Below are 7616 nucleotides of genomic sequence, written 5' to 3' on the forward strand. Positions count from 1 at the left end.
CTTCTCAAGCCATTTGCAACTCAGAAGCAATGACACTTGTGCACTCATCATTGAGCTTGAGGAAGTCCAAGGAATTGATCTCTATGTTACTCTCGCTCCGCCGAGCTGCGATGGCCGAGAGGTTAAGGCGTTGGACTTGAAATCCAATGGGGTTTCCCCGCGCAGGTTCGACTCCTGCTTGCAGTGTGAGTGTCTTGTTGGGCGTGTGGAAAGAGAGAGTGTGCTCTCTTCCTGCTAGCCAGTTTTAAATATGCTTCTCATGCCATTTGCAACTTTGTGCTGCCAAACTTTAGCAGTCCTAACTGATCCTGAAATAGTCCCAGGAATTGAGTTACAAATGGCTGCTTCGTCGTTACAATGTGTTGGCATGGAAATGCAGTGGGGTCTCTTGCAGCGTAGAGGATTAACTTGCCTCTCTAATGTGATTTGTGATGAGACCTTATGCCACCAGTGGGGAGAGCTCGCACTCACAGGTGCTTCATCCAAAGATCTTCATGCAACATAGCGATGTCTTGTTTCAGGTAAAAGAAAAAGTGCCACATTCTTTCATGGCCGGTCACTGGTTGCTCCGCCTTGCGCTAAAAGAGGGTCTCCCCGTCGGGGAATCGAACCCCGGTCTTCCGCGTGACAGGCGGAGATACTATCCACTATACTAACGAGGACACGTGCTGTGTCTCGCAGTGATGCTGAGTCAGGTGACGTGCACTTGTCCCCTTGATTTTAAAGTACTCTGAATCATTGTGCCTGCAAGGAGGTGGTAAAAAGAACACATTGTGGTGATATTGACTCACTGTTGCCACTCCTCTTTTACCATCGTCAGTTTGTGGACTTATGATAGGAAAAACTCAAAGAATCTTGGTGACCTACAAGTTTGATTCATCTGCCTTCCTAGTTAAGTCATGCAAACCATTTGCTGCAAAATTGGCTTTAGCTACATTGGCAATTCATTTTGTCTTCGTATTCCAGTGCATTGTACCGAACTGCAATATCCATCTTAGATCAACTGAGATTTTGCATTTCTCTCTTTCCCACATGCAAGTTCTGAATTTCTTGGCACACATTACTGCTTTGCATCTACTAAAAGCACTCCAGAGAAAGCTTCACTTCATACCTTCATGAGGTAGGTGTCGTTTGTACTTGTATTTTGGTGGTATTTTTGTTTTTTTTTTTGTTTGTGTGCGTTGTTTGTCTACTCTTGGAACATCCTGTGATTGGTTAGGGTAGGATTAGAGTTTAATTACGTTGGCCTCAGATTCTGGTTAATTCCAGGCTTCTTGTGCTAACCTTGTTGTTTGTTAGCTGTTGTTGGCAGTAATTAGTTGCTGCAGGTGCACTTGCCGCCATGCTCCAAGGAGTGAATTGGGGGCGGATACATTTTTTCTCCAGCTTTGTTAGTTCTTCCTCAGCCTCGCTTCTTCTTTCCTAGCCTCGTTAGCGCAGTAGGTAGCGCGTCAGTCTCATAATCTGAAGGTCGTGAGTTCGACCCTCACACGGGGCAGCAGAAGCTTTTTGAAAAGATTGACGAGCCCCCAAAAGATGCTCAAACGCTCTTTCCTTATTCACTCGCATGCTGAGCACACCCCCTACCTGAAAATAGTATTGGCACATGACTCTTACAGGTCATCCCTAGTTGATTCAAGCTGTGCTTTTTCTTTTGTAAATTCGCGTGTACACAGCAAGTTGTGTTGCATCCAATTCAATTCTCTCCACTGACCGTTCAGTCAATATCTTGATGGCGTCTGTATTGACACCTCTACTGAGACATCAAGCTGCCTCTTTGGAGCATGTTCGCTCCCAGATCAAACTGCAGTGTCGTGGTGCCAACACAGAATAATGGACCACGTCGGACACTTTTCACTTTTGATTCTTTTTGATTCACTTTTGATGACACGCTTTTGAATACCTGATCACCTGGAATTGGTACCAGCTTGAAGTTAATAGTGAGTAGACTTATGGAGATTCATTTATTTGAATTTTCTTCTCAAGCCATTTGCAACTCAGAAGCAATGACACTTGTGCACTCATCATTGAGCTTGAGGAAGTCCAAGGAATTGATCTCTATGTTACTCTCGCTCCGCCGAGCTGCGATGGCCGAAAGGTTAAGGCGTTGGACTTGAAATCCAATGGGGTTTCCCCGCGCAGGTTCGACTCCTGCTTGCAGCGTGAGTGTCTTGTTGGGCGTGTGGAAAGAGAGAGTGTGCTCTCTTCCTGCTAGCCAGTTTTAAATATGCTTCTCATGCCATTTGCAACTTTGTGCTGCCAAACTTTAGCAGTCCTAACTGATCCTGAAATAGTCCCAGGAATTGAGTTACAAATGGCTGCTTCGTCGTTACAATGTGTTGGCATGGAAATGCAGTGGGGTCTCTTGCAGCGTAGAGGATTAACTTGCCTCTCTAATGTGATTTGTGATGAGACCTTATGCCACCAGTGGGGAGAGCTCGCACTCACAGGTGCTTCATCCAAAGATCTTCATGCAACATAGCGATGTCTTGTTTCAGGTAAAAGAAAAAGTGCCACATTCTTTCATGGCCGGTCACTGGTTGCTCCGCCTTGCGCTAAAAGAGGGTCTCCCCGTCGGGGAATCGAACCCCGGTCTTCCGCGTGACAGGCGGAGATACTATCCACTATACTAACGAGGACACGTGCTGTGTCTCGCAGTGATGCTGAGTCAGGTGACGTGCACTTGTCCCCTTGATTTTAAAGTACTCTGAATCATTGTGCCTGCAAGGAGGTGGTAAAAAGAACACATTGTGGTGATATTGACTCACTGTTGCCACTCCTCTTTTACCATCGTCAGTTTGTGGACTTATGATAGGAAAAACTCAAAGAATCTTGGTGACCTACAGGTTTGATTCATCTGCCTTCCTAGTTAAGTCATGCGAACCATTTCCTGCAAAATTGGCTTTAGCTACATTGGCAATTCATTTTGTCTTCGTATTCCAGTGCATTGTACCGAACTGCAATATCCATCTTAGATCAACTGAGATTTTGCATTTCTCTCTTTCCCACATGCAAGTTCTGAATTTCTTGGCACACATTACTGCTTTGCATCTACTAAAAGCACTCCAGAGAAAGCTTCACTTCATACCTTCATGAGGTAGGTGTCGTTTGTACTTGTATTTTGGTGGTATTTTTGTTTTTTTTTTGTTTGTGTGCGTTGTTTGTCTACTCTTGGAACATCCTGTGATTGGTTAGGGTAGGATTAGTTTAATTACGTTGGCCTCAGATTCTGGTTAATTCCAGGCTTCTTGTGCTAAGCTTGTTGTTTGTTAGCTGTTGTTGGCAGTAATTAGTTGCTGCAGGTGCACTTGCCGCCATGCTCCAAGGAGTGAATTGGGGGCGGATACATTTTTTCTCCAGCTTTGTTAGTTCTTCCTCAGCCTCGCTTCTTCTTTCCTAGCCTCGTTAGCGCAGTAGGTAGCGCGTCAGTCTCATAATCTGAAGGTCGTGAGTTCGACCCTCACACGGGGCAGCAGAAGCTTTTTGAAAAGATTGACGAGCCCCCAAAAGATGCTCAAACGCTCTTTCCTTATTCACTCGCATGCTGAGCACACCCCCTACCTGAAAATAGTATTGGCACATGACTCTTACAGGTCATCCCTAGTTGATTCAAGCTGTGCTTTTTCTTTTGTAAATTCGCGTGTACACAGCAAGTTGTGTTGCATCCAATTCAATTCTCTCCACTGACCGTTCAGTCAATACCTTGATGGCGTCTGTATTGACACCTCTACTGAGACATCAAGCTGCCTCTTTGGAGCATGTTTGCTCCCAGATCAAACTGCAGTGTCGTGGAGCCAACACAGAATAATGGACCACGTCGGACACTTTTCACTTTTGATTCTTTTTGATTCACTTTTGATGACACGCTTTTGAATACCTGATCACCTGGAATTGGTACCAGCTTGAAGTTAATAGTGAGTAGACTTATCGAGATTCATTTATTTGAATTTTCTTCTCAAGCCATTTGCAACTCAGAAGCAATGACACTTGTGCACTCATCATTGAGCTTGAGGAAGTCCAAGGAATTGATCTCTATGTTACTCTCGCTCCGCCGAGCTGCGATGGCCGAGAGGTTAAGGCGTTGGACTTGAAATCCAATGGGGTTTCCCCGCGCAGGTTCGACTCCTGCTTGCAGCGTGAGTGTCTTGTTGGGCGTGTGGAAAGAGAGAGTGTGCTCTCTTCCTGCTAGCCAGTTTTAAATATGCTTCTCATGCCATTTGCAACTTTGTGCTGCCAAACTTTAGCAGTCCTAACTGATCCTGAAATAGTCCCAGGAATTGAGTTACAAATGGCTGCTTCGTCGTTACAATGTGTTGGCATGGAAATGCAGTGGGGTCTCTTGCAGCTTAGAGGATTAACTTGCCTCTCTAATGTGATTTGTGATGAGACCTTATGCCACCAGTGGGGAGAGCTTGCACTCACAGGTGCTTCATCCAAAGATCTTCATGCAACATAGCGATGTCTTGTTTCAGGTAAAAGAAAAAGTGCCACATTCTTTCATGGCCGGTCACTGGTTGCTCCGCCTTGCGCTAAAAGAGGGTCTCCCCGTCGGGGAATCGAACCCCGGTCTTCCGCGTGACAGGCGGAGATACTATCCACTATACTAACGAGGACACGTGCTGTGTCTCGCAGTGATGCTGAGTCAGGTGACGTGCACTTGTCCCCTTGATTTTAAAGTACTCTGAATCATTGTGCCTGCAAGGAGGTGGTAAAAAGAACACATTGTGGTGATATTGACTCACTGTTGCCACTCCTCTTTTACCATCGTCAGTTTGTGGACTTATGATAGGAAAAACTCAAAGAATCTTGGTGACCTACAGGTTTGATTCATCTGCCTTCCTAGTTAAGTCATGCGAACCATTTCCTGCAAAATTGGCTTTAGCTACATTGGCAATTCATTTTGTCTTCGTATTCCAGTGCATTGTACCGAACTGCAATATCCATCTTAGATCAACTGAGATTTTGCATTTCTCTCTTTCCCACATGCAAGTTCTGAATTTCTTGGCACACATTACTGCTTTGCATCTACTAAAAGCACTCCAGAGAAAGCTTCACTTCATACCTTCATGAGGTAGGTGTCGTTTGTACTTGTATTTTGGTGGTATTTTTGTTTTTTTTTTGTTTGTGTGCGTTGTTTGTTTACTCTTGGAACATCCTGTGATTGGTTAGGGTAGGATTAGAGTTTAATTACGTTGGCCTCAGATTCTGGTTAATTCCAGGCTTCTTGTGCTAACCTTGTTGTTTGTTAGCTGTTGTTGGCAGTAATTAGTTGCTGCAGGTGCACTTGCCGCCATGCTCCAAGGAGTGAATTGGGGGCGGATACATTTTTTCTCCAGCTTTGTTAGTTCTTCCTCAGCCTCGCTTCTTCTTTCCTAGCCTCGTTAGCGCAGTAGGTAGCGCGTCAGTCTCATAATCTGAAGGTCGTGAGTTCGACCCTCACACGGGGCAGCAGAAGCTTTTTGAAAAGATTGACGAGCCCCCAAAAGATGCTCAAACGCTCTTTCCTTATTCACTCGCATGCTGAGCACACCCCCTACCTGAAAATAGTATTGGCACATGACTCTTACAGGTCATCCCTAGTTGATTCAAGCTGTGCTTTTTCTTTTGTAAATTCGCGTGTGCACAGCAAGTTGTGTTGCATCCAATTCAATTCTCTCCACTGACCGTTCAGTCAATACCTTGATGGCGTCTGTATTGACACCTCTACTGAGACATCAAGCTGCCTCTTTGGAGCATGTTTGCTCCCAGATCAAACTGCAGTGTCGTGGAGCCAACACAGAATAATGGACCACGTCGGACACTTTTCACTTTTGATTCTTTTTGATTCACTTTTGATGACACGCTTTTGAATACCTGATCACCTGGAATTGGTACCAGCTTGAAGTTAATAGTGAGTAGACTTATGGAGATTCATTTATTTGAATTTTCTTCTCAAGCCATTTGCAACTCAGAAGCAATGACACTTGTGCACTCATCATTGAGCTTGAGGAAGTCCAAGGAATTGATCTCTATGTTACTCTCGCTCCGCCGAGCTGCGATGGCCGAGAGGTTAAGGCGTTGGACTTGAAATCCAATGGGGTTTCCCCGCGCAGGTTCGACTCCTGCTTGCAGCGTGAGTGTCTTGTTGGGCGTGTGGAAAGAGAGAGTGTGCTCTCTTCCTGCTAGCCAGTTTTAAATATGCTTCTCATGCCATTTGCAACTTTGTGCTGCCAAACTTTAGCAGTCCTAACTGATCCTGAAATAGTCCCAGGAATTGAGTTACAAATGGCTGCTTCGTCGTTACAATGTGTTGGCATGGAAATGCAGTGGGGTCTCTTGCAGCTTAGAGGATTAACTTGCCTCTCTAATGTGATTTGTGATGAGACCTTATGCCACCAGTGGGGAGAGCTTGCACTCACAGGTGCTTCATCCAAAGATCTTCATGCAACATAGCGATGTCTTGTTTCAGGTAAAAGAAAAAGTGCCACATTCTTTCATGGCCGGTCACTGGTTGCTCCGCCTTGCGCTAAAAGAGGGTCTCCCCGTCGGGGAATCGAACCCCGGTCTTCCGCGTGACAGGCGGAGATACTATCCACTATACTAACGAGGACACCTGCTGTGGCTCGCAGTGATGCTGAGTCAGGTGACGTGCACTTGTCCCCTTGATTTTAAAGTACTCTGAATCATTGTGCCTGCAAGGAGGTGGTAAAAAGAACACATTGTGGTGATATTGACTCACTGTTGCCACTCCTCTTTTACCATCGTCAGTTTGTGGACTTATGATAGGAAAAACTCAAAGAATCTTGGTGACCTACAGGTTTGATTCATCTGCCTTCCTAGTTAAGTCATGCGAACCATTTGCTGCAAAATTGGCTTTAGCTACATTGGCAATTCATTTTGTCTTTGTATTCCAGTGCATTGTACCGAACTGCAATATCCATCTTAGATCAACTGAGATTTTGCATTTCTCTCTTTCCCACATGCAAGTTCTGAATTTCTTGGCACACATTACTGCTTTGCATCTACTAAAAGCACTCCAGAGAAAGCTTCACTTCATACCTTCATGAGGTAGGTGTCGTTTGTACTTGTATTTTGGTGGTATTTTTGTTTTTTTTTTGTTTGTGTGCGTTGTTTGTTTACTCTTGGAACATCCTGTGATTGGTTAGGGTAGGATTAGAGTTTAATTACGTTGGCCTCAGATTCTGGTTAATTCCAGGCTTCTTGTGCTAACCTTGTTGTTTGTTAGCTGTTGTTGGCAGTAATTAGTTGCTGCAGGTGCACTTGCCGCCATGCTCCAAGGAGTGAATTGGGGGCGGATACATTTTTTCTCCAGCTTTGTTAGTTCTTCCTCAGCCTCGCTTCTTCTTTCCTAGCCTCGTTAGCGCAGTAGGTAGCGCGTCAGTCTCATAATCTGAAGGTCGTGAGTTCGACCCTCACACGGGGCAGCAGAAGCTTTTTGAAAAGATTGACGAGCCCCCAAAAGATGCTCAAACGCTCTTTCCTTATTCACTCGCATGCTGAGCACACCCCCTACCTGAAAATAGTATTGGCACATGACTCTTACAGGTCATCCCTAGTTGATTCAAGCTGTGCTTTTTCTTTTGTAAATTCGCGTGTGCACAGCAAGTTGTGTTGCA

General features: G+C 45.1%; 12 non-coding genes across 12 annotated transcripts; 8 read left to right on the forward strand and 4 right to left on the reverse strand.

Annotated features, from left to right (window-relative positions):
• Positions 1–104: 104 nt before the first annotated feature.
• trnas-uga (transfer RNA serine (anticodon UGA)) lies at positions 105–186 on the forward strand. The gene has a single exon. It is a non-coding gene; the product is annotated as a tRNA-Ser (tRNA).
• A 404-nt stretch (positions 187–590) lies between these two features.
• trnad-guc (transfer RNA aspartic acid (anticodon GUC)) lies at positions 591–662 on the reverse strand. The gene has a single exon. It is a non-coding gene; the product is annotated as a tRNA-Asp (tRNA).
• A 763-nt stretch (positions 663–1425) lies between these two features.
• Positions 1426–1498, forward strand: trnam-cau (transfer RNA methionine (anticodon CAU)). Its single transcript has one exon. It is a non-coding gene; the product is annotated as a tRNA-Met (tRNA).
• Positions 1499–2081: 583 nt separating this feature from the next.
• Positions 2082–2163, forward strand: trnas-uga (transfer RNA serine (anticodon UGA)). Its single transcript has one exon. It is a non-coding gene; the product is annotated as a tRNA-Ser (tRNA).
• Positions 2164–2567: 404 nt separating this feature from the next.
• trnad-guc (transfer RNA aspartic acid (anticodon GUC)) lies at positions 2568–2639 on the reverse strand. The gene has a single exon. It is a non-coding gene; the product is annotated as a tRNA-Asp (tRNA).
• A 760-nt stretch (positions 2640–3399) lies between these two features.
• On the forward strand, positions 3400–3472 carry trnam-cau (transfer RNA methionine (anticodon CAU)). Its single transcript has one exon. It is a non-coding gene; the product is annotated as a tRNA-Met (tRNA).
• A 583-nt stretch (positions 3473–4055) lies between these two features.
• On the forward strand, positions 4056–4137 carry trnas-uga (transfer RNA serine (anticodon UGA)). Its single transcript has one exon. It is a non-coding gene; the product is annotated as a tRNA-Ser (tRNA).
• A 404-nt stretch (positions 4138–4541) lies between these two features.
• On the reverse strand, positions 4542–4613 carry trnad-guc (transfer RNA aspartic acid (anticodon GUC)). Its single transcript has one exon. It is a non-coding gene; the product is annotated as a tRNA-Asp (tRNA).
• Positions 4614–5375: 762 nt separating this feature from the next.
• trnam-cau (transfer RNA methionine (anticodon CAU)) lies at positions 5376–5448 on the forward strand. The gene has a single exon. It is a non-coding gene; the product is annotated as a tRNA-Met (tRNA).
• A 583-nt stretch (positions 5449–6031) lies between these two features.
• trnas-uga (transfer RNA serine (anticodon UGA)) lies at positions 6032–6113 on the forward strand. The gene has a single exon. It is a non-coding gene; the product is annotated as a tRNA-Ser (tRNA).
• Positions 6114–6517: 404 nt separating this feature from the next.
• Positions 6518–6589, reverse strand: trnad-guc (transfer RNA aspartic acid (anticodon GUC)). The gene has a single exon. It is a non-coding gene; the product is annotated as a tRNA-Asp (tRNA).
• Positions 6590–7351: 762 nt separating this feature from the next.
• Positions 7352–7424, forward strand: trnam-cau (transfer RNA methionine (anticodon CAU)). The gene has a single exon. It is a non-coding gene; the product is annotated as a tRNA-Met (tRNA).
• The last annotated feature ends 192 nt before the right edge of the window (positions 7425–7616 follow it).

This window comes from Brachyhypopomus gauderio, chromosome 3 (assembly GCF_052324685.1).
Source record: "Brachyhypopomus gauderio isolate BG-103 chromosome 3, BGAUD_0.2, whole genome shotgun sequence".
NCBI lineage: Eukaryota > Metazoa > Chordata > Actinopteri > Gymnotiformes > Hypopomidae > Brachyhypopomus > Brachyhypopomus gauderio.